Genomic DNA, 27810 nt, shown 5'->3' on the forward strand with positions numbered 1-27810 from the left:
TTTATATAGATTGATATTGTTTTATGTAGTTTAACATAGTTTTAATAGATTTGTAAATTGTTCTATAGACCTGTATAGTTTTATATTGTTTTATATAGTTTTATATAGATTTATTTACTTTTATATAGTTTTATATAGTTCTATATAGTTTCATAAACTTTTATTAGTTTTATATATTTTTATATAGTTTTATATAGTTTTATATAGATTTATTTACTTTTATATAGTTTTATATAGTTTTATATAGTTTTACATCGCTTTATATAGTTTTACATAGTTTTATACAGTTTTATATAGTATTATATAGTTTTATATAGTTTTATAAGTTTTTATACAGTTTTATATAGATTGATATAGTCTTATGTAGTATCACATAGTTTTACATAGTTTCAAATAGTTTTAAATAGTTTTATATAGTTTTATATAGTGTCATATAGTTTTATACAGTTTTATTAGTGTTATATAGTTTTATATAGTTCTATATAGTTTCATATTGTTATATTAGTTTTATATAGTTTTATTAGTTTTACATAGTTTTATATAGTTTTATATAGTTTTATATAGTTTTATATATTTTTATATAGTTTTATACTGTTCTATATAGCTATATATGGTTTTATATAGTTTTATATACTTTTATATAGTTTTATATAGTTTTATATAGTTTCATATAGTTTTATTAGTTTTATATAGTTTTATATAGTTTTATTTAGTTTTATACAGTTTGATATAGTTCTATATAGTTTCATATAGTTCTATATAGATTCATATAGTTCTATTACTTTTATATAGTTTTATTAGTTTTATATACTTTTATATAGTTTTATATAGTTTAATATAGTTTTATATAGTTATATATAGTCTTATATAGTTTTATATAGATTTATTTAGTTTTCTATAGTTTTCTATATTTTTATATAATTTTATATAGGTTTATATAGTTTTATATAGTTTTATACAGTTTTATATAGTTTTATATAGTTTTATATAGTTTTATGTAGTTTTATATAGTTTTATATAGTTTTATATAGTTTTATATAGTTTTGTATAGTTTCATATAGTTTTATATAGTTTTATATATTTTTATATATTTTTATATAGTTTTGTATATTTTCATATAGTTTTATATAGTTTTACATAGCTTTATATAGTTTTATACAGTGTTATTAGTTTTACACAGTTTTATAAAGTTTTATATCGTTTTCCATAGTTTTATGTCGATTTACATAGTTTTGTATAGTTTTACATAGTTTTGTTTAGTTTTATATGGTTTTATATAGTTCTACATAGTTTTATATAGACCTATATAATTTCATATAGTTTTACATAGTTTTATATAGTTTTGTATAGTTTCATATAGTTTTGTATAGTTTTATATAGTTCTATATAGTTTAATATAGTTTTATATAGTTTTATATAGTTTTGTATAGTTTCATATAGTTTTATATAGTTTTATATATTTTTATATAGTTTTATATAGTTTTAGTAGTTTTATATTGTTTTGTATATTTTCATATAGTTTTATTAGTATTACATAGTTTTATATAGTTCTATATAGTTTTATATAGTTTTATATCGTTTTATGTAGTTTTATATAGTTTTATTAGTTTTATATAGTTCCACATAGTTTTATATACTTTTACATAGTTTTATATAGATTTATATAGTTTTATATAGTTTTATACAGTTTTATTAGTTTTACATAGTTTTATAAAGTTTTATATCGTTTTCCATAGTTTTATGTCGATTTACATAGTTTTGTATAGTTTTACATAGTTTTGTATAGTTTTATACTGTTCTATATAGTTTTATATAATTTTATGTAGGTTTATATAGTTTTATGTACTTTTATACAGTTTTATATAGTTTTATATATTTTTGTATAGTTTCATATAGTTTTATATAGTTTTATATATTTTTATATAGTTTTATATAGTTTTAGTAGTTTTATATTGTTTTGTATATTTTCATATAGTTTTATTAGTATTACATAGTTTTATATAGTTTTATTAGTTTTATATAGTTTTACATAGTTTTATATAGTTTCACATAGTTGTATATAGATTTATATAGTTTTATATAGTTTTACATAGCTTTATATAGTTTTATACAGTTTTATTAGTTTTACATAGTTTTATAAAGTTTTATATCGTTTTCCATAAGCTTTATGTCGATTTACATAGTTTTGTATAGTTTTACATAGTTTTGTATAGTTTTATACTGTTCTATATAGTTTTATATAATTTTATATAGGTTTATATAGTTTTATATACTTTTATACAGTTTTATATAGTTTTATATAGTTTTATATAGTTTTATATAGTATTATATAGTTTTATATAGTTTTATATAGTTTTATATATTTTTATATAGTTTTATATAGTTTTAGTAGTTTTATATTGTTTTGTATATTTTCATATAGTTTTATTAGTATTACATAGTTTTATATAGTTTTATTAGTTTTATATAGTTTTACATAGTTTTATATAGTTTCACATAGTTGTATATAGATTTATATAGTTTTATATAGTTTTACATAGCTTTATATAGTTTTATACAGTTTTATTAGTTTTACATAGTTTTATAAAGTTTTATATCGTTTTCCATAAGCTTTATGTCGATTTACATAGTTTTGTATAGTTTTACATAGTTTTGTATAGTTTTATACTGTTCTATATAGTTTTATATAATTTTATATAGGTTTATATAGTTTTATATACTTTTATACAGTTTTATATAGTTTTATATAGTTTTATATAGTATTATGTAGTTTTATATAGTTTTATATAGTTTTATATAGTTTTATATAGTTTTGTATAGTTTCATATAGTTTTATATAGTTTTATATATTTTTATATATTTTTATATAGTTTTGTATATTTTCATATAGTTTTATATAGTTTTACATAGCTTTATATAGTTTTATACAGTGTTATTAGTTTTACACAGTTTTATAAAGTTTTATATCGTTTTCCATAGTTTTATGTCGATTTACATAGTTTTGTATAGTTTTACATAGTTTTGTTTAGTTTTATATGGTTTTATATAGTTCTACATAGTTTTATATAGACCTATATAATTTCATATAGTTTTACATAGTTTTATATAGTTTTGTATAGTTTCATATAGTTTTGTATAGTTTTATATAGTTCTATATAGTTTAATATAGTTTTATATAGTTTTATATAGTTTTGTATAGTTTCATATAGTTTTATATAGTTTTATATATTTTTATATAGTTTTATATAGTTTTAGTAGTTTTATATTGTTTTGTATATTTTCATATAGTTTTATTAGTATTACATAGTTTTATATAGTTCTATATAGTTTTATATAGTTTTATATCGTTTTATGTAGTTTTATATAGTTTTATTAGTTTTATATAGTTCCACATAGTTTTATATACTTTTACATAGTTTTATATAGATTTATATAGTTTTATATAGTTTTATACAGTTTTATTAGTTTTACATAGTTTTATAAAGTTTTATATCGTTTTCCATAGTTTTATGTCGATTTACATAGTTTTGTATAGTTTTACATAGTTTTGTATAGTTTTATACTGTTCTATATAGTTTTATATAATTTTATGTAGGTTTATATAGTTTTATGTACTTTTATACAGTTTTATATAGTTTTATATATTTTTGTATAGTTTCATATAGTTTTATACAGTTTTATATATTTTTATATAGTTTTATATAGTTTTAGTAGTTTTATATTGTTTTGTATATTTTCATATAGTTTTATTAGTATTACATAGTTTTATATAGTTTTATTAGTTTTATATAGTTTTACATAGTTTTATATAGTTTCACATAGTTGTATATAGATTTATATAGTTTTATATAGTTTTACATAGCTTTATATAGTTTTATACAGTTTTATTAGTTTTACATAGTTTTATAAAGTTTTATATCGTTTTCCATAAGCTTTATGTCGATTTACATAGTTTTGTATAGTTTTACATAGTTTTGTATAGTTTTATACTGTTCTATATAGTTTTATATAATTTTATATAGGTTTATATAGTTTTATATACTTTTATACAGTTTTATATAGTTTTATATAGTTTTATATAGTTTTATATAGTATTATATAGTTTTATATAGTTTTATAAGTTTTTATACAGTTTTATATAGATTGATATAGTCTTATGTAGTATCACATAGTTTTACATAGTTTCAAATAGTTTTAAATAGTTTTATATAGTTTTATATAGTGTCATATAGTTTTATACAGTTTTATTAGTGTTATATAGTTTTATATAGTTCTATATAGTTTCATATTGTTATATTAGTTTTATATAGTTTTATTAATTTTATATAGTTTTATATAGTTTTATATAGTTTCATATAGTTTTATTAGTTTTATATAGTTTTATATAGTTTTATATAGTTTTATTTAGTTTTATACAGTTTGATATAGTTCTATATAGTTTCATATAGTTCTATATAGATTCATATAGTTCTATTACTTTTATATAGTTTTATTAGTTTTATATACTTTTATATAGTTTTATATAGTTTAATATAGTTTTATATAGTTATATATAGTCTTATATAGTTTTATATAGATTTATTTAGTTTTCTATAGTTTTCTATATTTTTATATAATTTTATATAGGTTTATATAGTTTTATATAGTTTTATACAGTTTTATATAGTTTTATATAGTTTTATATAGTTTTATGTAGTTTTATATAGTTTTATATAGTTTTATATAGTTTTATATAGTTTTATATTGTTTTGTATAGTTTCATATAGTTTTATATAGTTTTATATATTTTTATATATGTTTATATAGTTTTGTATATTTTCATATAGTTTTATATAGTTTTACATATCTTTATATAGTTTTATACAGTGTTATTAGTTTTACACAGTTTTATAAAGTTTTATATCGTTTTCCATAGTTTTATGTCGATTTACATAGTTTTGTATAGTTTTACATAGTTTTGTTTAGTTTTATATGGTTTTATATAGTTCTACATAGTTTTATATAGCCCTATATAATTTCATATAGTTTTACATAGTTTTATATAGTTTTGTATAGTTTCATATAGTTTTGTATAGTTTTATATAGTTCTATATAGTTTAATATAGTTTTATATAGTTTTATATAGTTTTGTATAGTTTCATATAGTTTTATATAGTTTTATACATTTTTATATAGTTTTATATAGTTTTAGTAGTTTTATATTGTTTTGTATATTTTCATATAGTTTTATTAGTATTACATAGTTTTATATAGTTCTATATAGTTTTATATAGTTTTATATCGTTTTATGTAGTTTTATATAGTTTTATTAGTTTTATATAGTTCCACATAGTTTTATATACTTTTACATAGTTTTATATAGATTTATATAGTTTTATATAGTTTTACATAGCTTTATATAGTTTTATACAGTTTTATTAGTTTTACATAGTTTTATAAAGTTTTATATCGTTTTCCATAGTTTTATGTCGATTTACATAGTTTTGTATAGTTTTACATAGTTTTGTATAGTTTTATACTGTTCTATATAGTTTTATATAATTTTATGTAGGTTTATATAGTTTTATATACTTTTATACAGTTTTATATAGTTTTATATATTTTTGTATAGTTTCATATAGTTTCATATAGTTTTATATATTTTTATATAGTTTTATATAGTTTTAGTAGTTTTATATTGCTTTGTATATTTTCATATAGTTTTATTAGTATTACATAGTTTTATATAGTTTTATTAGTTTTATATAGTTTTACATAGTTTTATATAGTTTCACATAGTTGTATATAGATTTATATAGTTTTACATAGCTTTATATAGTTTTATACAGTTTTATTAGTTTTACATAGTTTTATAAAGTTTTATATCGTTTTCCATAGTTTTATGTCGATTTACATAGTTTTGTATAGTTTTACATAGTTTTGTATAGTTTTATACTGTTCTATATAGTTTTATATAATTTTATGTAGGTTTATATAGTTTTATATACTTTTATACAGTTTTATATAGTTTTATATATTTTTGTATAGTTTCATATAGTTTCATATAGTTTTATATATTTTTATATAGTTTTATATAGTTTTAGTAGTTTTATATTGTTTTGTATATTTTCATATAGTTTTATTAGTATTACATAGTTTTATATAGTTTTATTAGTTTTATATAGTTTTACATAGTTTTATATAGTTTCACATAGTTGTATATAGATTTATATAGTTTTATATAGTTTTACATAGCTTTATATAGTTTTATACAGTTTTATTAGTTTTACATAGTTTTATAAAGTTTTATATCGTTTTCCATAAGCTTTATGTCGATTTACATAGTTTTGTATAGTTTTACATAGTTTTGTATAGTTTTATACTGTTCTATATAGTTTTATATAATTTTATATAGGTTTATATAGTTTTATATACTTTTACACAGTTTTATAAAGTTTTATATCGTTTTCCATAGTTTTATGTCGATTTACATAGTTTTGTATAGTTTTACATAGTTTTGTTTAGTTTTATATGGTTTTATATAGTTCTACATAGTTTTATATAGCCCTATATAATTTCATATAGTTTTACATAGTTTTATATAGTTTTGTATAGTTTCATATAGTTTTGTATAGTTTTATATAGTTCTATATAGTTTAATATAGTTTTATATAGTTTTATATAGTTTTATATCGTTTTATGTAGTTTTATATAGTTTTATTAGTTTTATATAGTTTTACATAGTTTTATATAGTTTCACATAGTTGTATATAGATTTATATAGTTTTATATAGTTTTACATAGCTTTATATAGTTTTATACAGTTTTATTAGTTTTACATAGTTTTATAAAGTTTTATATCGTTTTCCATAAGCTTTATGTCGATTTACATAGTTTTGTATAGTTTTACATAGTTTTGTATAGTTTTATACTGTTCTATATAGTTTTATATAATTTTATATAGGTTTATATAGTTTTATATACTTTTATACAGTTTTATATAGTTTTATATAGTTTTATATAGTTTTATGTAGTTTTATATAGTTTTATATAGTCCTATATAGTTTCATACAGTTTTATTTGTTTTATATAGTTTATCATTTATAGATCGCTTCTCGGCCTTATGGCTAAGATCAAAGTGTAGTTGGAAATAAACGCCTTTTATCTGTTCTTATCAGCTTAATATCTGTTACACTCCGTATCGCGGAGTCAGAATATTAACCTGATTTTTGGAGTCAGGTGGATCGCTGGGGCTCGCTCCACTTCCGCCGCGCGTCGGTCCGGTACTGCAGTGCCGCCGGAAACGGCTCAATTTGCGCTGCAATTGAGCTCCTACCTTTTTCTAATTGCCGGATCGGCTCGCTGGACTCCAAAAACTAGTCCCCTGGTATTCTGACTCCGCGAAGTACCCGAAAACGCGGTAAATTCACCCGCCGCGGTACTACGCAACAGTGCGGGCCGAGTTGCGATCGGGCGTGTGCGCGGCAAGGTCTGTACACGATCAGTGCTCGAGGTGTTGTGCGGTGAAGTGTAATAAGTGCCTTCGCCGCTGGACCGGATCGAGCTTGCGCGGGAGGACCACCAGCGCACCTCCACGTATCCTGCTTCCGAGGACAGCCGAGGGAGAGGACGACCAGGGTCTACCGAGGGTCCAGGACTCCACTTAGGACCAACCACCATCCCTGGCCTGCCTGGACACCCTGGTCTTCCTCTACGTGGGTCAACTTCCACCGCTACGACCCACCAGGACTTGGCCATCGACGACGCCGACGGGAAGGACGGCTCGCATGATCCACCTCTACCACCGCTGGATCAGGAATCAGGAGCGAGGTGTTATTCCCCTCGGAGAGCGCTCCTGCATCGCTGGACTCCTGCGCCGAGTGAGTCTCTCTTTTCTTTCTATCCCCCCGGCAGTGAGGAGGGTAATGCAGCCGGTCTCCAGCCGTCTGCGGTGCTCGAATCATCGTCGGTAGTCCTCTACCTTACCCCTACGCGTCCACCCGCTCCTCCGATCGCTTCCATCCGTTGAGGTGTGTCAACGGACCGGGACGCGTGAGGTCCGAGTCGAGTGGCGCCTCCACCTCCTTCTTCTCCCTTCAGTCACCGCCCGCGTGGAGGGTGACTCCACTCACCCGTTAGTGAGTGGACGTCAGGTCGGCCCGCCTGCGGTGCAACCCCTGTGCAGTCCTCGGTGGAGTGGGCGATCCCGTCGCTCTTCCTCCATCGAGATCGCTGCACTCCTCCGCAACCGTCATCCGTTAGTCTCCCTACCGACTGCCACGTCGGAGGCTGTCATTTTTCCAGGCAGTCTTCGACACCGGACTTAGCGCCGGCGGAGTCAGTAGGGTGTTAGCGCGTGGCGGTATTCCTTCTGTCGCTTTCGGACTTAGTTTTCTCTTCTCTTCCTCTGTCATTCCCACTTAGTCTATCTTCCCCGTTTCGCCTCGCTGTGGCACTTAGAAATATTTGCCACAGCAACTCTGTCTCTTTCTTCTTCTGTCTCACTCGTAGCGTAGGACTTAGTCTTAAGAGCGATGCAGGACCGCGGTGATAGTGCGATGATCACCTCCTGCACTACCGAGGGGAGTAATAATCTCGCCCTGGTGATAGAGTTTCCCTTCCCGGCGGAGTTCCGATGCCCTGCCTGCTTCGGTGTCCCCGGGATCAGGATGAGTGGCGTGTACAGGTCCCACTCGGACTTGACGAAGCACGCCCGGAAACATCATCCGGGCGTTGTAGTAACGTATAAGTGCCGTGAGTGCAGCTTCACCGGCGAAGGGAGATATCCTCTCAAGGCGGTGAAGCTGCACCACGGCCATATTCATAGTTCCGGCCAACAGAACAGTCCGAGTGGGACTTGTGCACCTCCCGTGACGGGCGCGACCGGTTCAAGCAACACTTCGCGTCGGGGGGGTTCCGCGACATCCGCCCCCGCAGAACCGCGCGCTGCTGCATTAGCTGCTGCCAATTTGGCGGCCCAGTCCCCGCCCCCGCATTCGACGTGCGTCGCGACGTCGCCGCCCCGCCCCCGCCCACCCACACCCCTACAACGGCGAGGGATTCTACGGGGACGGCCACCACCACCTACACGACGCGGTGCGCAATGGCGGCAGCGGCAACAACAACAGCAACAACAACAGCAACAATGACGACGGGAAGAACAAGGAGGACAACGAGGACGACGACGAAGACGACGACAACGAGACCGCTGGGGACGGGGGGCAAGGCGTGGGCCCCTAAACAAACTACGTTGCGTGGGGTGCTGGTAACGGCGGCGGCGACGGCTATGACGACGTCGTATCGCACGCCGCCGTCCGGCACCCCAACGTTAACAATAACGATTGGGCCCACCACCAGCGCCCGGCCCGCGCCCGCGCCCCCCACCCAACCAACCTACCCCAGACCTAAGGGGACGCCACCGGTCCAGAAGAGCGGCAGCTCGCCGCGGCGATCGGGGTCGGCTGCCCCAAGGACATCGCCGCCGGCTGCAAGGGCGCCTGCTACGAGGAGAGGCTCCGGTCCCTTAGCCGCTACCACATCGAGGCCCACCCCACCGGGCAGAAGAGCGGCCCCCGCTACCAGGGGATCGACTGGCACCCCTCCAGCGAGGACCCCGCCCGTCAAGACCCCGCCCACCACCACCCAAGGGTGGGTGACACGGGGTACGAGGGGTGCCAGCGCCCCGGTGGAGGTGGGCAGAAGAACCACCACCACCACCACCCGGGGGACGGTAGCGGCTCCGACCGGAGCCAGAAGAACGCCCCCGAGATTAGGAGGGACACCCACCGCCCAAACTCCATCTCCAAGGGCGGTGGCTCAAGGGAAGAGTCCCTCCAGCGGCCCATCACCACCTCGGGCCGCCCAAAGGAAACCCTCGGGGGTAAGGACAGCGGCTTCGCCATCATACGCCGCCGTCACAGCGGGCGCCCCTTCCCACACGTCACCTCCCTCGCCGATAGACGTCGCGCCGGAAAGGGGGCTGCGTACAGCAACCCGGGCCACCCCTACACTGCCCGGGCCATCACCACCACCACCAAGACGCAGCCCCCACCGAGGAAGCACCGGAGCCCCAGGACGCCGCCGACCATCCGCGGCGAGCAGGGGGCTCCGTTACCGGTAACGTCGGCGAGTATGGTGACGTTGTGCACCTCCACCGTTACCACCACCTGCAGCGGGGGGCCGATAATGACCCCCCTGCCTATTGTAGGAGGAGCGATGGTGGCCAGGCCGCTACCACCATCTCCAGCGGCCCCGCTCCTCCCACCTATCGAAAGGGTGGAGGTGCCGCAGCCGGCAGGGGCAGCCGCAACCCCGGAATCATCACCGGAGCCGTGGCGAATCGCCGCTGGATCCCGCCGACGCCACCACCGCGGGATCCTGTCGTCGAGCTCGTCGTCCGAAGAGGAGGCACAGCCGCTGCCGCCAGAGAAGAGGACGACGACGCCTCCTCTACCACCGCGAGAAAAGTCCCCCGCCCGGCCGCCACCGGGCAGCAGCAGCAGCAGCAACAACAACAACAGCGCCGCGCACAATAAAGCGCATCGGCCTGGAGCAGGGTGCACCGGGGCGCCCTCGGTGATTAGCGTAACATCGTTTAGCCCTTCGCTACTCCCGAGCGTCTCACGTAGTGCCCCCGGCTCCCTTTTTACTTTGCGGGAAGGGGTAGTTTTAAATCGCGCGGGGCGGGATAATCGGAGGCCCGTCACCGTTGATGTAACCGTGAGGGGTGCTCCTGCCTCCTCGACGGAGGCGACCGCACTATCGCGTGCCTCGGGACCTCGTGAGCCCAGGCGTCCTGCGGCATCCGGGCATCCCTCTCGAAGAAGGGGCGCCATCCGGCCTTTGGTCGGGGAAGCGTTTCCTTCGGAGAGAGAGTTGCTGATCGGCATTGCGCAGAACGCTGGCTCCCTGGAGCAGCTGGAGGATGTTGCGAGTGAAATCGCAGCAAACCTTCAGGGCTTCAGAGTCGAGGGACCGACCACGAGAGGGGGCGGGACGGGTAGGCCCCAACGGCGTGCGAGAGCTAGGGGCGTGTCGGGCGACCAAGCGGCTCGCGGTTCGAACGGTCACCGCGATCGTCCTGCGTTGGCAGGTGGACCAACGCGGGGAGACCAGGTAAGGGAGGCTACGCGGATACAACGGCTCTTCAGGCAGAACCGCCGGCGTGCTGTTCAGGAGGTGCTCATGGGCCCGTCCTTGCACTGCAAAGTGCCCAAGGACAGGGTACATGAGTACTTCCTCAACATGTATTTACCGGCGGGGAACCTGGGAGCTAGCCCTCCCCCGCCATCCATCGAGGCTCCAGACGAGGCCAGCAATGTGGCCTTGGTGAAGCTCTTCGAAGTGAGTGAGGTAGATCGTCGGATCAGGCGTATGACAAACTCTGCGCCCGGTCCCGATGGTCTAACTTACAATGATCTAAAAAGGGCAGATCCGGGGTCACATTTGCTGACCTCTTTGTTCAATTTGTGTCTTCGTCTGGAGTCGGTCCCCTCGTGTTGGAAAATTTCCAACACTGTGCTTGTGCACAAAAAGGGCGATCGCGACGACCTGTCAAAACTGGCGACCGCTGGCCATGTCTGACACGACCCCGAAGCTCTTCGCCGCTGTTCTGGCTGACCGTCTCGTCGCGTGGTCGGTCCAGAACAAGCGCCTAAGTCCCGCGCAAAAAGGCTTGCTGCCGTACGAGGGGTGTTATGAACATAACTTCGTGCTGCAGGGGGCCCTTACAGACGCTCGCAGGTGGGGGCGTCAGGTGGTGGTGGCGTGGCTGGACCTGTCGAACGCGTTCGGCTCGGTCCCCCACGCTTCCATCTACCAATCCTTCGTGGAGGCCGGGGTTCCCTCTACTGTTCAGAATATTCTGAAGAGTATGTACCACGGTTGCACCACACGGGTGCGGACAGCCGATGGGTTTACAGACCCCGTTCCCATCCTCTCCGGGGTGCGCCAGGGCTGTCCGATGAGCCCTGTGGCGTTTAACCTCGCCCTGGAACCGGTGCTGCGCGCAGCTACCGGAACCTCGGCGGGTTACACATTGCACGGCCATCGGCATAGTGTCCTGGCGTACGCGGACGATCTCGCGTTGATCGCCGACACCCCGGAGGGCATGGAAACGCTGCTAAAGGCAGTGGATGCTGCGGCGAGTGTCATCGGATTGCGGTTTAATCCCGCAAAATGCGCGACCCTCCACCATCGTGGTAGGGGGCCGCGCGGGATCCGTGCCACTCGTTTCACCATCCAGGGTCAGGAAATGCGCGCCCTGGCAGCCGGTGAGCCCTACGAACACCTGGGCGTTCCCACCGGGTTTCAGGTCCGTTAAACCCCACTGTTGACGATCGAAGAGCTGGTCCAGGACCTGCAGGCCGTCGACCGTTCCCTCTTGGCCCCGTGGCAGAAGGCCGAGACCGTGGCAGCTTTTATACTGCCACGCCTCGACTTCTACCTGCGGGGAGCACACGCGGAGAAACGTCCCTTAATTACTGTCAACAAAGAGATTCGACGTATGGCCAAGTCCTGGCTCAACATCCCGCAGCGGGCCAGCGCGGAAGTAGTCTACCTCCCACCCAGTCCGGGGGATATGGACTGCTTCCGCTTGCTGACATGGCCGACGTCCTGACCATCGCTCATGCGTTCCGTCTTTTGACGGCGGATGATACGGTGGTCAGGGAGTTGGCCTGGAACTCGCTGCGCGAGGCTGTAGCCAGGAAGATCGGTCATACCAACCCGTCGAACAATGACCTGGCCGAGTACCTCTCTGGTTCGCTGGAGGGGTACTTCGCCAGGGACGGGGGGGACATTTCTTCGCTGTGGTCGAGGGCACGGAACGCGGCACGCAGGAGTCGGGACCTGCTCGGATTGCGTTGGCAGTGGAGCGTGGCGTGATGTGAGCTCGCGATTACGCTCAGGGGTTCTCGCGATCGGGAGACCATTGTCCCGCCCGTGGCGAGGGGCCAGATAATCCGCCGATTGCGGATGGCAGTGGTAGAATATTACCACCAACGCCTTCAGCGTAATAAGGACCAGGCGAAGGTGTTAGGGGTGTCATCGCGGAGTGGTGCCTCAAACCACTTCCTCCGCGGCGGCAACTTCACCCGCTTCGCCGATTGGCGCTTCATTCACCGAGCTCGCCTTGACGTCTTGCCTCTTAACGGAGCAAGACGCTGGGGTGAGGGTGATAAGCGTTGCCGGCGCTGTGGGGCGGAGCTCGAATCCCTTCCCCACGTCCTTTGCCACTGTCGTCTGCATTCGGCGGCCTGGCAACTTCGCCACGAGAAGGTGGTTTCCCGCATCGCTAAGGCCTGCCGGCTCCCAGGGGAATTAAGAGTTAACCGGACGGTCGAGGGCATCGACGGGGATCTGGGGGCTCTTAGGCTTGACATCGTTGTCAGGCACGAGCCCTCAAGGAGCATCGTCATCGTCGATGTTACCGTGCCCTTCGAGAACGAATATATTTCATTCGAGGAGGCCAGGGCGTGAAAGATACAGAAGTATAAGCCCCTGGCCGACGTTCTCGGAGGGCGCGGTTATCGGGTGGCTGTCTCCGCGATCGTCGTCGGTGCCCTCGGCTCGTGGGATCCGGCCAATGAGTCGGTGTTGAAGATCTTGCGTATCGGTAATCGGTACGCATCTCTGATGCGCCGGCTCATTGTGTCGGAGACTGTCCGGTAGAGCCGGGATATCTACGTGGAGCACGTATCGGGAGTTCGCCAGTATCGCGAGGCACTCACCGGATGTCCCGGCCCTTGATCCAGGCCGACCTAATGAAAATCTGCGGGGGTCAACTCCCCTGACGTAGGCGGTGAAAATACCAGGGGTATGCGGCGGCAGTGTAAGTACAAATCACTAAACTTGATAGAACCTAGGTACCACATTGTACCTCAATCTAGTCATTTAAACCATTTCACGCAACCATAAATTCTATATTTTATCAATTCACTACCCTCTTTATTTATTTACATATTTATTTATTAAGTTAACGATCCATTTTATTTACTTTACTTATTTATTTACATATTTATTTATTAATTTAACGACCCATTTTATTTATTTTACCTATTTATTTACATATCTATTTATTATTTATTTAACTAATTAACTATTCATTTTAGTTATTTTACCTATTTATTTACATATCTATTTATTATTTATTTAACTAATTAACTATTCATTTTATTTATTTTATTTATTCAATATTTACATACTTATTTATTTATTCTATTTATTTATGTACACATCTATTTATTACCTACCTAACTACCCACTTATTTATCTTATTTATTTATTTATATACATATTTATTATTCAACTGTACATGATTATATATCTACTTACCTACTTAGCTGATCTGTTTAATTACTATATTTACTTCGGGCCATCACATTGGATCCTATTCTATCTATTATTTTACTATTGACTAACACAGGGAACAATGGGACACTGGTTCTATCTGCCAAGTATTCTACTTTTCTATTTTTCTATTTTTCTATTTTTCTATAACACACTCTCTAGCCATTAACCATTAACTTTTAATTTAACTGACTTCATTTCATTTCTGTTTTTATTTTACAACACTGGACTAACCGCTATCTATTTACAATTTTAAGCATCTAATGTACTTACACTATATTCAAGATTTACTATTCTAACCCCTGCTTACGCCGTCCCCCCTCCGACACTATGCTTACCGCCTCTATGCACTCTAACACACGCACACGCCCTGCTCACTCTATTAACCACTCTTGCTGCTATCTGCGTATTAATTTATTCTTTATATTTATTGTCATATAGGCATGTATCTATTTACTTCTGTGATATGTATTTATTTATTTATTATTATTTATTTATTCATTGCTATTTATTTATTTATTATTTATTTATTTATTGCTATTTATTTATTATTATTTATATATTTATTGCTATTTATTTATTTATTATTTATTTATTTATTGCTATTTATTTATTTATTATTATTTATTTATTTATTGATATTCATTTATTTATTATTATTTATTTATTTATCATTATTTATTTACTATTACTTGTCTATGTACCTGTTTATTTTTGCGTTACCTATTTATTATTTACTCTTGTGATATTTATCTAGTATTGTCTATCTATTTATTTTCGATATGTTTATTTATCTATATGCCTTGTAATGTTTATTTATATTATTTTATGTTATTCTTCTCATTATCCATGTATCTATTTTATTTACTTATTTTTGTTTTATCAATGTAAATGGCGAAGACCCGGGAACTATCCTCCTGGGAACTGGCTATGTAACATATTCTACACGTTTGTTTGTCCACTATTTATTCAATCATATTTATTTATTTAACACTACTCTAAAATTAAAATAGCCACAATTGTAAATACCCTACTAATTTAAGATATATTTATATATCAAACTATTATTTTAAAAAAAAAAAGCCTTCGCCATAAAGGCGCTATTGTATATTTACCCTCGGCGGAGCACTGTAAGGCCGGGGGAACACTTGTTGAAAATAAAGCGCTTTTATTAGTTTTATATGGTTTTATATAGTTCTATATAGTTTTATATAGTCCTATGTAGTTTCATATAGTTTTATTTGTTTTATATAGTTTATATAATTTTATATAGTTTTACATAGTTTTATATAGTTTTATATAGTTTTATATAGATTTGTATAGTTTTATATAGTTTTATATAGTTTTATATAGTTTTATATAGTTTTATATAGTTTTATATAGTTTTATATAGTTTTGTATAGTTTCATATAGTTTTATATAGTTTTATATAGTTTTACATAGTTTCATATAGTTTTATATAGTTTTATTTTGTTTTATTAGGTTTTATATCGATTTGTTAGTTTTATATAGTTTTATATAGTTTTATATACTTTTATAAGTTTTATACAGTTTTATATACTTTTATATAGACTGATATTGTTTTGTGTAGTTTTATATAGTTTAATATAGTTTTAATAGATTTATATAGTTTTATATAGTTTAATACAGCTTTAATAGAATTATATAGTTTTATATAGTTTTACATAGTTTTAAATAGTTTTATATTGTTTTATATAGTTTTATATAGTTTTAATAGATTTATTTAGTTTTACACAGTTTTACATAGTTTTGTATAGATTTACATAGTTTTATATAGTTTTATATAGTTATATACTGATTTGTGTTGTTTTATACAGTTTCATATAGTTTTAACTGATTTATATTGTTTTATATAGTTTTATATAGTTTTATAAATAGTTTTATATAGTTTCATCTAGTTTTATACAGTTTTATATAGTTTTATTAGTTTCATATAGTGTTATATAGTGTTATATAGTTTTATATAGTTTTACATAGTTTTACATAGTTTTATATAATTTTACATAGTTTTCTAAAGTTTTATATAGATTGATATTGTCTCATGTAGTGTTATATGGTTTTATATAGTTCGAAATAGTTTTAAATAGTTTCAGATAGTTTTATATAGTTTATATTGTTTTATATAGTTTTATACAGTTTCCTATAGTTTTATTAGTTTTATATAGTTCCATATAGTTTTTATATAGTCTTATTAGTTTTATATAGTTTTATACAGTTTTATATAGTTTTATCCAGTTTTACATGGTTTCATATAGTTATATATAGTATGATATAGATTCATACAGTTTAATTAGTTTTATATACTTTTATATAGTTTTATATAGTTTTATATAGTTTTATATAGTTTTACATAGTTTTACATAGTTTTATTAGTTTTATATAGTTTAATATAGTTTTATATAGTTTTATACAGTTTTATGTAGCCTTATATGGTTTCATATTGTTTGATCCAGTTTGATATAGTTCCGCATTGATCTATATAGCTTTAGCCCTAATGCGCAGAAGAGATATGGATCTGTGCTATGCGAGTACCCGCTTATCTTAGCCATAAGGCAGAGACACGACCTGGGTCTGTATTATGCGTTGACACAATGATATTAACCGTATGCCCGAGAAGTGATGTGGGTTTGTGGTATGCGAATAACAGTTAGCGTAGAACACATCTCGGATCTGACGTTTAGTCACAACCTGTACTCGCATACCACAGGTCCAGATATCTTCTCTTCCTTATGGCTGAGATCAAAGTGTACACGCATAATATAAATCCAGATCGCTTCTCGGCCTTATGGCTATGATCTAAGTGCATACGTATATTACACATCCAGTTCGCTTCTCTGCCTTAGTGCTGGGATCAGAGTGTACGCGCTTATTATATACTCAGATCGGTTCTCGGCCTTATGACTAAGATGAAAGTGTACACGCATACAAAATATCTGAATCGTTTCTCTGACTTATGGATAAGATAAAAGTCTACACGCACAACTCACATCCAGATCGCTCCTCGGCCATATGTCTAAGATCAAAGTGTATTCCCATAACCCATATCCAGATCGCTTCTCCGAGTTATTGCAAAGATCAACGTGAACTCGAATAAGTCAAATCCAGATATCTTGTCGGTCGTATGGCATAGATCAAAGTGTACTCGAATAACAAACATCCAGACTGCTTCTCGGCCTTATGGCTAAGATCAAAGTGTACTTGCATAACACACATTCTGGTCGCTTCTCGGCCTTATGGCTATGATCAAAGTGTACTCGCATAACACACATCCAGATTGCTTCTCGGCCTTATGCCTAAGATCAAAGTGTACTTGCATGACACACATCCAGGTCGCTTCTCGGCATTATGGCTATGATCAAAGAGTACTCACATAACACACAAAGAGATCGCTTCTCGCCCTAATGGCTAAGACCAAAGTCTACTCGCATATCACACATCCCGATCGTTTGACAACCTTATGGCTAAGATCAAAGTGTACTCGCATAATACTCATGCAGGTCGCTTCTCGGCCTTATGGCTAAGTTCAAAGTGTCCTCAGATAACAGTCATCCACATCGCTTCTCCGCCTTATGGCTACGATCAATGTGTACTCGAATATCCCAAATCCAGATCGCTTCTCGGTCATATGGTTAGGAACAAAGTGTAGGCGCATAACAAACATCCAGATCGCTCCTCGGCCTTATGGCTAAGATCAATGTTTACGCGCATCACACAAATCCAGATCGCTTCTCGGCCTTATGGCTGTGATCAAAGTGTACTCCCATGTGTTATGTGCGTACACTTTGAACTTAGCCATAATGCCGAGTTGCGATCTGGATGTGTGTTATATGAGTACACTTTGATCTGAGCCGTAAGGCCGACAAGCGACCCCCATGTGTGTTATGCGAGTACACTTTGATCTTAGCTATAAGGCCGACAAGAGATCTGGTTGTCCGTTTTGCGAGAACACATTGATGTTAGCGATAAGAACCAGAAGCGGTCTGGATTTAGGTTATTCGATACCACTTTGATCTTAGCCATTAGGACGAGAAGCGACCTGGATTTGGTTTATTCGAATACACATTGGTGTTAGCCATAAGGCCGAGAACTGATCTGGATGTGCGTTATACGAGTACACTTTGATCTTGTCCATAAGACCGAGAAGCGAACTGGATGTGTGTTATGCGAGTACATTTTGAGCCTATCCATAAGGCCGAGAAGCGATCTGGATTTTGGTTATGCGAGTACCCTTTGATCGTAGCCATAAGGCCGAGAAGCGATCTGGATGTGTGTTATGCGAGTACACTTTGATCTTAGTCATAAGGCCGGGAAGTGATCTGGATGTGTGTTATGCAGTTACACATTGATCTTAGCCATAAGGACGAGAAGCTATACTATAAAACTATATAAAACTATATAAAGCTGTATAAAACTATATGAAACTATATAAAACTATATGAAACTATATAAAACTATATAAAACTATATACAACTATATACAACTATATACAACTATATACAACTATATAAAACTATATAAAACTATATAAAACTATATAAGACTAAATAAAACTATATAAAAATATATAAATCGTTACAAAACTATATAAAATAATACAAAACTATATAAAACTATATAAAACTATACAAAACTAATAAAACTATATAAAACTATATACAACTATATAACAATATAAAACTATATAAAACTATATACAACTATGTAAAAGTACGTAAAACTAATAAAACTATAAGAAACTATACAAAACTATATGAAACTATATAAAACTATATAAAAGGATATAAAACTTTACAAAACTATATAAAACTATATAAATCCATTAAAACAATGTTAAACTATATAAAACTATATCAAACTATATAAAACTATATAAAACTATATAAAACTATATACAACTATATAAAACTAATAAAACCATATAAAACTATAAGAAACTATATAATACTATATGAACCTATATGAAACCATATAAAACTATATAAAACTATATAAAGCTATATAAATCTATATGAAACTATGTAGAACCATATAGAACAATATAAAACTATATAAAACTATAAAAAACTACATAAAAATATATAAAACTATATAAAGCTATATAAATCTAATAAAACTATATAAAACCATATAAAACTATATAATAGTATATAAAACTATATAAAACTATATAAAACTATATAAAACTATATAAAAGGATATTAAACTATATTAAACTAATAAAACTTTATAAAACTATATAATACTATATAAAACTATATGAAACTGTATAAATCCATATAAAACTAATAAAACTGTATAAAACTATATAAAACTATATAATACTATATAAAACTATATAAAACTATATAAAACTGTATGATAATATATAAAACTATATGAACCTGCTTTAAACTATATAAAACTATATAAAACTATATGAAACTATATAGAACAATATAAAACTATATGAAACTGCACAAAACTATATCAAACTATATAAAACCATATAGAACAATATAAAACTATATAAAACTATATGAAACTATGTAACACTATTTAAAACTATATAAAGCTGCATAAAACTACATAAAACTATATAAAACTATATAGAACAATTTAAAACAATATAAAACTATATAAAGCTACATAAAACTATATAAAACTATATAAAACTGTATAAAACTATATAAAACTATGTAACACTATTTAAAACTATATAAAACTGCATAAAACTATATAAAACTATATAAAACTATATAGAACAATATAAAACTATATAAAACTATATAAAGCTATATAAAACTATATAAAACTATATAAAACTGTATAAAACTATATAAAATTATGTAACACTATTTAAAACTATATAAAGCTGCATAAAACTATATAAAACTATATAAAACTATATAGAACAATATAAAACTATATAAAAATATATAAAGCTATATAAAACTATATAAAACTATATAAAACTATATAAAACTATATAAAACTATATAAAACTATAAAAGTGTATAAAACTAATAAAACTATATGAAACTATATAGAACTATATATCACTAATAAAACTGTATAAAACTATATAATACCACATAAAACTATATTATACTATATAAAGCTATATAAAACTATATAATACTATATAAAACCATATGAAACTATATAAAACTATATAAACCTGCATACAACTATATAAAACTATATAGAACTATATAAACCTATATAATACCATATAAAACTATATAAAACTATATAAAACTATATAAAACTACACAAAACTATATAAAACAATATAAAGCTATATAAAACTATATAAAACTATATAAAACTATATAAAACTATATAAAACTAATAAAACCATATAAAACTATAAGAAACTATATAATACTATATGAAACTATATGAAACCATATAAAACTATATAAAACTATATAAAGCTATATAAATCTATATGAAACTATGTAGAACCATATAGAACAATATAAAACTATATAAAACTATAAAAAACTACATAAAAATATATAAAACTATATAAAGCTATATAAATCTAATAAAACTCTATAAAACCATATAAGACTATATAATACTATATAGAACTATATGAAACTATAAAAAATTATATAAAACTATATAAAATAATATAGAAGTCTGTAAAAGTATTTAAAACCGTATAAAACTATATAAAACTATATAAAACTATATAGAACAAAATAAAACTATATAAAGCGATATGAAACTATGTAGAACTATACAAAACTATATAAAACTATATAAAACTGTATAATACTATATAAAACTATATAAACCTGCATAAAACTATATAAAACTATATAAAACTATATAAAACTATATAGAACAATATAAAACTACATGTAACTGCACAAAACTATATCAATCTATATAAAACCATATAGAACAATATAAAACTATATAAAACTATATAAAACTATATAAAACTATATAAAACTATATAAAACTACATAAAACTATATAAAACTATATAAAACTACATAAAACTAATAAATCTCTATAAAACTATATAATACTATATAAAACTATATAAAACTATATAAAACTGTATAATACTATATAAAACTAAATAAACCTGCATATAACTATATAAAACTATATAAATCTATATCAAAATATATAGAACAATATAAAACTATATGAAACTATTTAGAACAATATAAAACTATATAAAACTATATAAACCAATGTAAAACTATATAAAACTATATAAAACTATATAAAACCATATAAAAGTAATAAAACTATATGAAACTATATAGAACCATATAGAACAATATAAAACTATATAAAACTATTTAAAACTACATAAAACTATATAAAACCATATAAAACTACATAAAACTATATAAAACTAATAAAACTATATAAAACTATATAAAACTATATAATACTATATAAAACAATATGAAACTATATAAAACTATTTAAAACTAATAAAACTATATAAAACTATATAAAACACTATAAAACTATATAAAACTATATAAAACTGTATAAAACTATATAGAACAAAATAAAACTATACAAAACTATATAAAGCGATATGAAAATATGTAGAACTATATAAAACTATATAAAACAATATAAAACTATATAAAACTATATCCAACTATATAAAACTACATAAAACTAATAAAACTATATGAAACTATATAAAACTATATAAAACTATATAAAATTATATAGAAGCATGTAAAAGTATTTAAAACTATATAAAACTATATAAAACTATATGTAACTATATAAAACTATATAGTACAATATAAAACTATATGAAACTGCATAAAACTATATAAAACTACGTAAAACTATATAGAACAATATAAAACTACATGAAACTGAACAAAACTATATCAAACTATATAAAACCATATAGAACAATATAGAACTATATAAAACTATATAAAACTATATAAAACTATATAAAACTATATAAAACTATATAAAACTATATAAAACTTTATAAAACTCTGTAACACTATTTAAAACTATATAAAGCTGCATAAAACTATATAAAACTATATAAAACTATATAGAACAATATAAAACTATATAAAACTATATAAAACTATATAAAACCGTATAATACTATATAAAACTATATAAAACTATATAAAACCATAAAAAAGTAATAAAACTATATGAAACTATATAGAACCATATAAAACAATATAAAACTATATACAACTATATAAAGCTACATAAAACTATATAAAACTATATAAAACTGTATAAAACTATATAAAACTATGTAACACTATTTAAAACTATATAAAACTGCATAAAACTATATAAAACTATATAGAACAATATAAAACTATATAAAAATATATAAAGCTATAAAAAACTATATAAAACTATATAAAACTATATAAAACTATATAAAACTATATAAAACTATAAAAGTGTATAAAACTAATAAAACGATATGAAACTATATAGAACTATATATCACTAATAAAACTGTATAAAACTATATAATACCACATAAAACTATATTATACTATATAAAGCTATATAAAACTATATAATACTATATAAAACCATATGAAACTATATAAAACTATATAAACCTGCATACAACTATATAAAACTATATAGAACTATATAAACCTGTATAATACCATATAAAACTATATAAAACTATATAAAACTATATAAAACTACACAAAACTATATAAAACAATATAAAGCTATATAAAACTATATAAAACTATATAAAACTATATAAAACTATATAAAACTATATAAAACTAATAAAACCATATAAAACTATAAGAAACTATATAAAACTATATGAAACTATATGAAAGCATATAAATCTATATAAAACTGTATAAAGCTATATAAATCTATATGAAACTATGTAGAACCATATAGAACAATATAAAACTATATAAAACTATAAAAAACTACATAAAAATATATAAAACTATATAAAGCTATATAAATCTAATAAAACTATATAAAACCATATAAAACTATATAATAGTATATAAAACTATATAAAACTATATAAAACTATATAAAACTATATAAAAGGATATTAAACTATATTAAACTAATAAAACTTTATAAAACTATATAATACTATATAAAACTATATGAAACTATATAAATCCATATAAAACTATACAAAACTATATAAAACTATACAAAACTATATAAGACTATATAATACTATATAGAACTATATGAAACTATAAAAAACTATATAAAACTATATAAAATAATATAGAAGTCTGTAAAAGTATTTAAAACTGTATAAAACTATATAAAACTATATAAAACTATATAGAACAATATAAAACTATATGTAACTGCACAAAACTATATCAATCTATATAAAACCATATAGAACAATATAAAACTATATAAAACCATATAGAACAATATAAAACTATATAAAACTATATAAAACTATATAAAACTATATAAAACTATATAAAACTATATAAAACTACATAAAACTATATAAAACTATATAAAACTACATAAAACTAATAAATCTCTATAAAACTATATAATACTATATAAAACTATATAAAACTATATAAAACTGTATAATACTATATAAAACTAAATAAACCTGCATATAACTCTATAAAAGTATATAAAACTATATCAAAATATATAGAACAATATAAAACTATATGAAACTATTTAGAACAATATAAAACTATATAAAACTATATAAACTAATATAAAACTATATAAAACTATATAAAACTATATAAAACCATATAAAAGTAATAAAGCTATATGAAACTATATAGAACCATATAGAACAATATAAAACTATATAAAACTATTTAAAACTACATAAAACTATATAAAACTATATAAAACTATATAAAACTACATAAAACTATATAAAACTAATAAAACTATATAAAACTATATAAAACTATATAATACTATATAAAACAATATGAAACTATATAAAACTATTTAAAACTAATAAAACTATATAAAACTATATAAAACTATATAAAACTGTATAAAACTATATAAAACTATATAAAACTATATAAAACTATATAAAACTGTATAATACTGTATAAAACAATATAAACCTGCATAAACCTATATAAAACTATATAAAACTATATGGAACAATATAAAACTATATAAAACACTATAAAACTATATAAAACTATATAAAACTGTATAAAACTATATAGAACAAAATAAAACTATACAAAACTATATAAAGCGATATGAAAATATGTAGAACTATATAAAACTATATAAAACAATATAAAACTATATAAAACTATATCCAACTATATAAAACTACATAAAACTAATAAAACTATATGAAACTATATAAAAGTATATAAAACTATATAAAATTATATAGAAGCATGTAAAAGTATTTAAAACTACATAAAACTATATAAAACTATATAATACTATATAAAACTATATAAACCTGCATAAAACTATATAAAACTATATAAAATTATATAGAACAATATAAAACTACATGAAACTGAACAAAACTATATCAAACTATATAAAACCATATAGAACAATATAGAACTATATAAAACTATATAAAACTATATAAAACTCTGTAACACTATTTAAAACTATATAAAGCTGCATAAAACTATATAAAACTATATAAAACTATATAGAACAATATAAAACTATATAAAACCATATGAAACTATAAGAAACTATATAATACTATATAAAACTATATGAAACCATATAAAACAATATAAAACAATATAAAACTATATAAAGCTATATAAATCTATGTGAAACTATGTAGAACCATATAGAACAATATAAAACTATATAAAACTATATAAAACTATATAAAAGTACATAAAGCTATGTATATCTAATGAAACTATATAAAACCATATAAAACTATATAATAGTATATAAAACTATATAAAACTGTGTAAACCTGGATAAAGCTATATAAAACTATATAAAACTATATGGAACAATATAAAACTATATAAAACTATATAAAACTATATCAAAGGATATTAAACTATATTAAACTAATAAAACTTTATAAAACTATATAATACTATATAAAACTATATGAAACTATATAAAATTATATAGAAGCATGTAAAAGTATTTAAAACGGTATAAAACTATATAAAACTATTTAAATCTGTATAGAACAAAATAAAACTATATAAAACTATATAAAGCGATATGAAAATATGTAGAACTATATAAAAATATATAAAACCATATAAAACTATATAAAACTATATAAAACTATATAAAACTATATGAACCTATATAGAGCAATATAAAACTATATAAAACTATATGTAACTATATAAAACTATATAGTACAATATAAAACTATATGAAACTGCATAAAACTATATAAAACTACATAAAGCTATATAGAACAATATAAAACTACATGAAACTGAACAAAACTATATCAAACTATATAAAACCATATAGAACAATATAAAACTATATAAAACTATATAAATATATATAAAACTATATAAAGCTATATAAAACTATATACAACTATATAGAACTGTATAAAACTATATAAAACTATGTAACACTATTTAAAACTATATAAAGCTGCATAAAACTATATAAACCTGCATAAAACTATATAAAACCATATAAAACTATATAAAACTATATAAAACTATATAAAACTATATAAAACTATATAAAACTAATAAAACTATATGAAACTATATAAAACTATATAAAACTATATAAAACTATATAAAACTATATAACACTACATAAAACTATATGAAACTATATAAAACTATATAAACCTGCATAAAACTATATAAAACTATATAAAACAATATAAAACTATATAAAACTTTATAAAACTATATAAAACTATATAAAATTATATAAAACTATATAAAACTATATGAAACTATATAAAACTATATGAAACAATATAAAACAATATAAAACTAATAAAACTATCTGAAACTGTATAGAACTATATAAAACTATATAAAACTAATAAAACTGTATAAAACTATATAATACCATATAAAACTATATACAACTATACAAAACTGTATAAAACTATATAAAACTATATAAAACTATATAAAACTATATAATACTATATAAAACTATATGAAACTATATAAAACTGTTCCGTCCGACGCGGAACAAAACGGAGAAAATCCTCGAAGGTTCGTTTATGATATGGACGTGCCAACAAATTTACTTTCGGGATTAGCTTTTTTTCCAACTCAGTTTATTTATTTTAGGTACAAGGGGCAATTGCACCCTAAACCATGAGAAAATCATTTAGTCAATCCCCGCGTGTCCAGACAATAGTTTTGGAATTTTTGTCGGTCGTACAGACAACCGACCATATCATAAACCGGGAATTTTCGAAGGGTCGACGCGAACCTCGTTCGTAACGGTTCCGCTAGCCATGCGTCAACTTGGAGGAAATTTCCAAGGCATCGGCAAATCTTCGAGGATCCCTCGCACCTGGCCATTGCCCTCACCCTTGCACCAAGAGGGCTGGCCAAGGGGCGTCGTCCAAGACGCCCCCGATTTTTGGAATTATGTGCTGATTGGGTATTTTCAATTTCCCAATCAGCGCACCCGACACAAAACCTGTAGGTGTCGTATAAAAACACCTACAGTATCGCACTCGAAGGAATTTTCACTCATTCAACGTTCAGTCCATCGTTCGGGACACATAAGTCGCTCAAACGTTCGGAGTGACGATATCTCAGATACTCAATCGTTCGGAGTAACGAGATATCATTCATTCATTCAAACAGTAGTCAGTCCATCGTTCGGGACAACTACTACTAGTGATCTGATCTCAACCAGTCGGAGATCAGAGTTGAATTAGTCGATTTCTGAAGAAATTCGTAAATCGACGCGTCGCGAGTATTAACGAGACCTAAAGGTAAAGCTGGGATTTACAACCCCAGCCGAGGAATTTAATCCGCGTTAGTATTCGTGTACGTGCGACGTCGCATTTTTCGGTACTTCGAGCCGGATCTACTACGTAACATTTGTTGATCCTTCGAGCCGGATCTGTGACGGTACAAAAACTAATACAACTATATAAGACTATATAAAACAATATAATACTATATAAAACTATATAAAACTATATAAAACTATATGAAACTATATAAAACTATATAAAACTATATAAAACTAATAAAACTATATGAAACTATATAGAACTGTATAACACTATATAAAACTATATGAAACAATATAAAACAATATAAAACTAATAAAACTATCTGAAACTATATAAAACTATATATTACTATATTAAACTATATAAAACTATATAAAACAAATAAAACTGTATAAAGCTATATGAAACAATATAAAACAATATAAAACTAATAAAACTATATGAAACTGTATAGAACTATATAATACTATATAAAACTAATAAAACTGTATAAAAATACATAATACCATAT

At 30.4% G+C, this 27810-nt stretch overlaps 1 pseudogene; it reads left to right on the forward strand.

Annotated features, from left to right (window-relative positions):
* The first annotated feature begins 7086 nt into the window (after positions 1–7086).
* Positions 7087–7296, forward strand: LOC143175620 (U2 spliceosomal RNA; annotated as a pseudogene).
* The last annotated feature ends 20514 nt before the right edge of the window (positions 7297–27810 follow it).

This window comes from Nomia melanderi, unplaced genomic scaffold (assembly GCF_051020985.1).
Source record: "Nomia melanderi isolate GNS246 unplaced genomic scaffold, iyNomMela1 scaffold0142, whole genome shotgun sequence".
NCBI classification, from domain to species: Eukaryota; Metazoa; Arthropoda; class Insecta; order Hymenoptera; family Halictidae; genus Nomia; species Nomia melanderi.